Source organism: Bos indicus, chromosome 11 (genome assembly GCF_029378745.1).
Source record: "Bos indicus isolate NIAB-ARS_2022 breed Sahiwal x Tharparkar chromosome 11, NIAB-ARS_B.indTharparkar_mat_pri_1.0, whole genome shotgun sequence".
In the NCBI taxonomy this organism is placed as follows: Eukaryota; Metazoa; Chordata; class Mammalia; order Artiodactyla; family Bovidae; genus Bos; species Bos indicus.
Genome location: NC_091770.1, coordinates 68,251,719 through 68,258,281, shown reverse-complemented (window position 1 = coordinate 68,258,281; position 6,563 = coordinate 68,251,719). Strand labels below are relative to the sequence as shown.

Sequence of the window (6,563 nt, the reverse complement as noted above, 5' to 3'; positions counted from 1 at the left end):
TTTCCCGCCCTCTATTCTCAATCCACGTAGCCATGGCTTCTCTCTCTCCTCTGTACCTTTGCCCATGATGCTAACACTGCCTGAACATTCTTTCCTTCCCCACTTCCCCTGACCTGGTTCTATTTACTCTTCAGGTGTGCAGCTCAGGCATCACTCTTCCCTAACTCTCTGTGCACCACCATGTTTGAAACAAGGCATGCACACAATAAGAAGGGCAGTCACACTCAATACCCACACAGTGCCTTACTGTACTTGATCTTCCTGGCTCTCCATCTTCAACTGTGAACTTCTCAAAGGCAGGAAACTGGGTCTGATTTGCCTTTGTGTTCTCAGACCCCCTAGCATAGTGCTTAAAACCTCAGAGGTATTCTATAAATGTTTGTTGAATGAGTAAATGAATAAATGAACTAACGGATGAGTGCTCTGATCTGGAGCTTGCCATGACAAGCCTGGGGAACAGGGCTCTGGCTTACAGTCTCCTCTCCTTTTAATGGATCCTCTTTTTATCTTGTGGGCTTCCCTGGTGGCTCAGTGGTAAAGGATCTGCCTGCCAGTGCAGGAGATGCAGCTTCTATCCCTGGGTCAGGAAGATCCCCTGGAGAAGAAAATGGCAACCCACTCCAGTATCCTTGCATGGGAAATCCCCTGACAGAGGAGCTTGGCGGGTTATAGTCCATGGGTTGCGAAAGAGTTGGACATTATTTACTGATGAAACAACTTTTATCTTGTGGTTCTCCCAGGGAGATGGCTGTTTTGCTGAACTGATCTGTTCAATGTGGGTGGCAAACCCATGGGGCAATGGGGAATTCACAGGTGATCTTCAGAGTCAAAAGTGAAACAGTACCTACTGTCTTATATGGTAATGCTTATACCCCAAGTTTGTTAAATCCTGTCGTAAATTTGGTCCAAGGCTGTTTAAGACAGGGCTCTGGGAATTCCCTGATGGTTCAGTGGTTAGGACTCCGCACTTCCACTGCAGGAGGCACAGGTTTGATCCCTGGTTCACGGCAAATAGATGGGGAAACGGTAGAAACAGTGGCTGACTTCATTTTTGGGGGCTCCAAAATCACTGCAGATGGTGACTGCAGCTATGAAATTAAAAGATGGTTACTCCTTGGAAGGAAAGTTATGACCAACCTAGACAGCATATTAAAAAGCAGAGACATCACTTTGCCAACAAAGGTCCATCTAGTCAAGGCTATGGTTTTTCCAGTAGTCATGTATGGATGTGAGAGTTGGACTATAGAGAAAGCTGAGCACCGAAGAATTGATGCTTTTGAACTGTGGTGTTGGAGAAGACTCTTGAGAGTCCCTTGGACTGCAAGGAGATCCAGTCAGTCCATCCTAAAGGAGATCAGTCCTGGGTGTTCATTGGAAGAACTGATGTTGAAGCTGAAACTCCAGTACTTTGGCCACCTGATAGAAGAGCTGACTCATTTGAAAAGACCTTGATGTTGGGAAAGATTGAGGGCAGGAGGAGAAGGGGACGACAGATGATGAGATGGTTGGATGGCATCACCAACTCAATGGACATGAGTTTGGGTAGGCTCCGGGAGTTGGTGATGGACCAGGAGGCCTGGCGTGCTGTAGTTCGTGGGGTCAAAAAGAGTCGGACACAGCTGAGCAACTGAACTGAACTGGGGAACTAAGATCCTGGAAGCCGCACAGCATTGCCAAAAAAAAAAAAAAAAAGACCTTGTCTGCTCAGAATGTGTACATGGAGTCTTCTCCAGACCCCATTCCTTGAATCGGTTCATGCTCGCTCTTTGCCTGGAAGAAAATCTACCAGTTATTAATGGAAATAGGTGATTTTCATACCAGCTTGTGAACTCTTTTGCAAACTGACCAATTTTCTGAGATTCTCAAGGACACAATCTGGCAGTCTCCCATCTGTTGACTAGCTCAGATTTTTCAGTGACAAAACCGTGTTTCAAGCCAGGATGTCCTGACGGGAAACCTGAGAAAGGCAACACTCCTTCCTGCCGCTGTGTTTTGTAGGATCTGTGGAAGCCACAACAGTGCAGTGGCTTCTGGCTGCTACTTTCAGTCTGTGGTGTTCATGATCCTCAGCCTGGTTGGGGTTTTCCCTGAGACTAAGCCAGGGCAGATGAATCTCACGGTGTCATTCCTGGGGATGCTGTGCATGTGTAATACATGTGGGCCTACAGTCTCTGTGGTGCCTTCTGCTCTGTGTTCCCAGCACATTTAGCAGCACTCACTAAATGACAGTGTTCCAGCCCAGTACTCTGCGGGGCTGGGGCGGATTATATGATTCTAGACGCCTGATTCCCTGCCAAGCTCAACGTTGCTGAGAATGACTTGCTTTTTGACTCACATTTGATTTGAGCAGAACCTTTCATTGAATGCATCTGGCATACATCTCAAATTTCCTGCATATTAGCCAAGGAATTCTAGCTACTGAAAGCTGAACACTATGACACTGTTATAACTAATTAACACCCTGAAAGGTTAGTGAATCTTGTGTGGATTACATTACCCAGAGTTTGAACTCTTGCTATGATCTTTATAATGTAAAAGCTATTTCTCAAAAGTCTTTAAAAAGGGAGAAGCTAGAGAAAACCATCCCTGTAAATCATATTTCTGAACACGGCTAACCATGAAAATGTTCACAACTTAGTGATATAGTAGATAGCTTGCAAATGGATTTAAAAGAACAAAACGAATGAGTCCAGACACATTTATGAGCTGAAGATGTCCTAACGGGGGATTAGAGATTGAGGGCCGGAGCTGGGTCTTACATTTGTTTTTGTCTCCAGCACAGGGCCTCAGATAGCCATGGATACATATTAGGTGTCAACTGACAGTCACTGAATTGCTAAATGGAAATTTACTGGGGCTCTCTGCTCTGCTAAACTCGACACACAATTAGTCCTGCCCCATGGGATTCCTAGCTCGAGCAGATATTTTATGAGAGTTGTCACTCCGAGTTGATTGGGTAGACAAAGTGAAACCAAGGGATTGTGTTTAAAACCAAATACATGTACTCACCTAAATTTTTATAACTGAGATGTTCTACTTTGGGATGAAGCTGGACAAAATGACCCCTAACTTGAGGTTTGTAGGTTTAGGAAAATACAGTTGTTGTGTTTTGTGTGTGTGTGTGTGTGTGTGTGTGTGTGTGTTTTGAAGACACTGAAATGAACCCAGCAGGCCAGCTGGCAGGAAGTCAGACTGCGGTCCTTGCCTCAGAGGATGACACAGGCCAAAGGAGAGAAGAAAAACAAGGCAGCCAGAGCAAGTAAGTCATTTTGCAAAGCTTTGCAGAGCTTTCCAGGTTTTTCTGGAAAAAGGAAGAAAAGAAAGGAAAGGGCAGGAAGAGGATTGGTTAACAGCTGGCTACAGAAATGCTGATGAGTGGGTTTGTGTTGGTTTTGTTTTTCTAAGTTAGGAGTAAGGAAAGAGGGCGTGCTTGGCCTGGCACTGCTTGCTGGCCGGGCCGTCTTCCTGATCTCTGTGCTGACGCTGTTGTTCCAGCCACTGGAGGAATCCTGAGGCCTGCTACCCCATGTGTCTCATTGAAAAGCGGATGCAGACTACCTTCCAAAGACGTCTAAGGCATGTGGAAGAGCAGAAAGGACAAAGTTTTGTTTTATTTTATTTTGCTTTTAAAATGTTTATGTGTATTTACTTTTTTGAATTGGTAATTTATATACATGGCTCAAAACTAAAATAGTATAAAAATGTATATGACAAAAAGTTGGCACGACTGAGCGACTGAACTGACTGAACAAAAAGTCTCTCTCCTGTTCCTGTTCCCAGTCTGCCCATTTCCCCCATCCTAAACAGAAAACTCTGTTACTAGGTTTTGTTTATCCCACTAGTGATGTTTCTGTGCATGTGTGTGCATGCTCAGTCCCTCAATCATGTCTGACTCTTTGCAACCCCACAGACCATGGCCTGCCAGGATCCTTGGTCCATGGAATTTTCCAGGCAAGAATACTGGATACTGGAGTGACTTGCCATTTCCTACTCCAGGAGATATTCCCAACCCAGCAATTGAACCTGTGTCTCCTGCATTGGCAGGCAGATTCTTTACCACTGAGCTACCTGAGAAGCCTTTTATGTATATACAAGCTAAAATATATTTTCTTCTTTACTCCATTCTAACAAATGGTGCCATGCTATACAAACCTTTTGCACCTTGTTGGGTTCCCCATCCTCCACCCCCACTTAACACTGTATCTTGGAAACATTTCCTTCTACGTGTACAGAGAGCATTCTCAGTTTTATTTTTGTAGCTGCAGAGTTTTATACTGTATGAATGTAGTGTAATTTATCTGGTTCCCCTGAAGGAGGTTTAGGTTATTTCCAGTGTTTTGGTATTACAAATAAGGGCATGGTCCTTAAAAACAGATGTGACTTCAAATCCTAGTCTGATGCTTGACTTTAGGCCTTCATTGCCTTATCTGTAAAGTGGGGATTATTTTATATTTTTATTATCTGTCTCAACAGTATTGTGAAAGATTAAGTAATATAAGTAGGTACCCAGTGAAACCAATATATTATACCTTGCAACCAAGCATATTAGAATTTTATCTTGAAAAAGAAGATACTTTGATTACTCCTAATTAGAGTAATCACATAAATTTAAATACTTTTTTTCAGAACCAATGTATATTTATTTTTAAAAATCCAGATCAGTAAAAAGAGGAAAATACAGATAGCCTATAGTGGCGCTAGTGGTAAAGAACCTGCCTGCCAATTCAAGAGACATAAGAGATGTGGGCTTGACCGCTGGATTGGAAGGAAGAAGATCCACTGGAAGAGGGTGTGGCAACCCACTCCAGTATTCTTGCCTGGAGAATCCCCGGGGCAGAGGAGCCTGGCAGGCTACAGTCCATAGGGTCGCAAAGAGCTGGACATGACTGAAGTGACTCAGCACATAATTGTACCACTGAAAAAAATTACTGATATGTTTGGATCTGTCTTTTGAGTTGTTTCTCTAACCATATATGCATATAGTAAAAAATTCTGAATGGAATGGTGCAGTACATACTTTTTTATAACCTGCCTTCTTCAATTAACAGTGCTTGCAGTCATCTCTCCATGTCATAAAATATTTTTCTCATTGTTTTTAATGACTGCCTACTATGGCATCCTTTGGATTTACAATAATTTATAATTTATTAAAAATTCTCTCTGGGTAGAGAATTTACTTATACATAAATATTTATTTAACCTCTCTAGAATTAATGGTGATTCATGATATGAGTTAAGTAATATAAATTATTATTTTTTTATACAAGTGGTTAATTAGCAACTTGCCTGACATCCTTTATTGAACAAGCCACACTTACCCCACCAGTTTGAAATGCTATCTTAATCATATTCTAAATCCTTATATAAGCATAGATAGAATTGATTTTAGATTTTATTCTATTCTATAGATTGACTTCTCTATTCTCATGTAGTAATCACAATTTCATTAAAGCACACTTAAATATCTGCTGGTATAAGTCCTTCTTCATTACATTTTTTTCTTTCCAAGAATGTTATGGCCATTTTAATTTTCTTATTTTTCTCAAAATGTTAGAATAATTTTTACAGATTCTAGAAAAGTAGAATTGGATGAAAAATTGAATTGTATTTAATTTAAATATCCTTTTGGGGATGTTTTTGTTTCCTATGGCTGCTATAACAAATGACCAGACTTTATGGCTTAACAACAACAGAAATGAATTCTTGTAGTTCTGAAGGCCAGAAGTCTGATATCTGTATCACTGAGTTGAACTCAAGGTGTCAGCAATGCCACAGTCCATCTGGAGGCTGGAGGGGAGAATCCATTCATTGCCTCTTCTAGTTTCTGGTGGCTACTGGCCTTCCTTGACTTTGAAGATACTTTGATTGCTCCTAATTAAATAGGAATGCGTGTGTGCTAAGTCTTGTCCAACTGTTTGCATCCAGGGATTGAACCCGGGTCTCCCGCATTGCAGGCAGATGCTTTACTGTCTGAGGAGACCATTTTTCAGTTTCCCATGGGGAAAAATTGACATCTTTATAATTGGGATATTGTGATTTATTATAATAAAAAAGTACATTTTGTCTTCATCCCATTTCTAAAACCATTGGAATTTCTAAAGGTTAAGAGCAGGGCTTCTCTGGTGGCTCAGTGGTAAAGAATCCACCTGCCAATGCAGGAGACATGGGTTTGATCCCTGTTCCAGGAAGGTCCCACATACCACAGAACAGCTAAGCCTGTGTGCCACAACTCTTGAGCCTGTGCTCTAGAGCCCGGGAGCCACAGCTACTGAGCCCGTGTGCCACAATTACTTTGCTGCCTGTGCAGCAATGAAGCCTGTGAGCTGTGGAGCCCATGCTCTGCAACAAGAGAAGCCGCTACAATGAGAAGCCTGTGCACAAGAAGAGAGTGCCCCCTGGTCACTGCAACTAGCAAAAGTCTATGCAGCAATGAAGAACCAGCACAGCCAAAACTAAATTAAAAAAAAAAAAAAAATTTAAGAAGAAACACCTTCAAGTAATAAGAGCAAAATAGATGTATTGATTTGCATAACAATCCCCTTTGAACCACACTGGAGTTTATG

At 42.0% G+C, this 6,563-nt stretch overlaps 1 long non-coding RNA gene across 1 annotated transcript; it reads left to right on the top strand.

Moving 5' to 3' along the window:
- The first annotated feature begins 681 nt into the window (after positions 1-681).
- On the top strand, positions 682-5,344 carry LOC139185807 (uncharacterized). The gene is made up of 2 exons (XR_011569327.1): positions 682-3,259; positions 3,406-5,344. It is a non-coding gene; the product is annotated as an uncharacterized lncRNA (long non-coding RNA).
- The last annotated feature ends 1,219 nt before the right edge of the window (positions 5,345-6,563 follow it).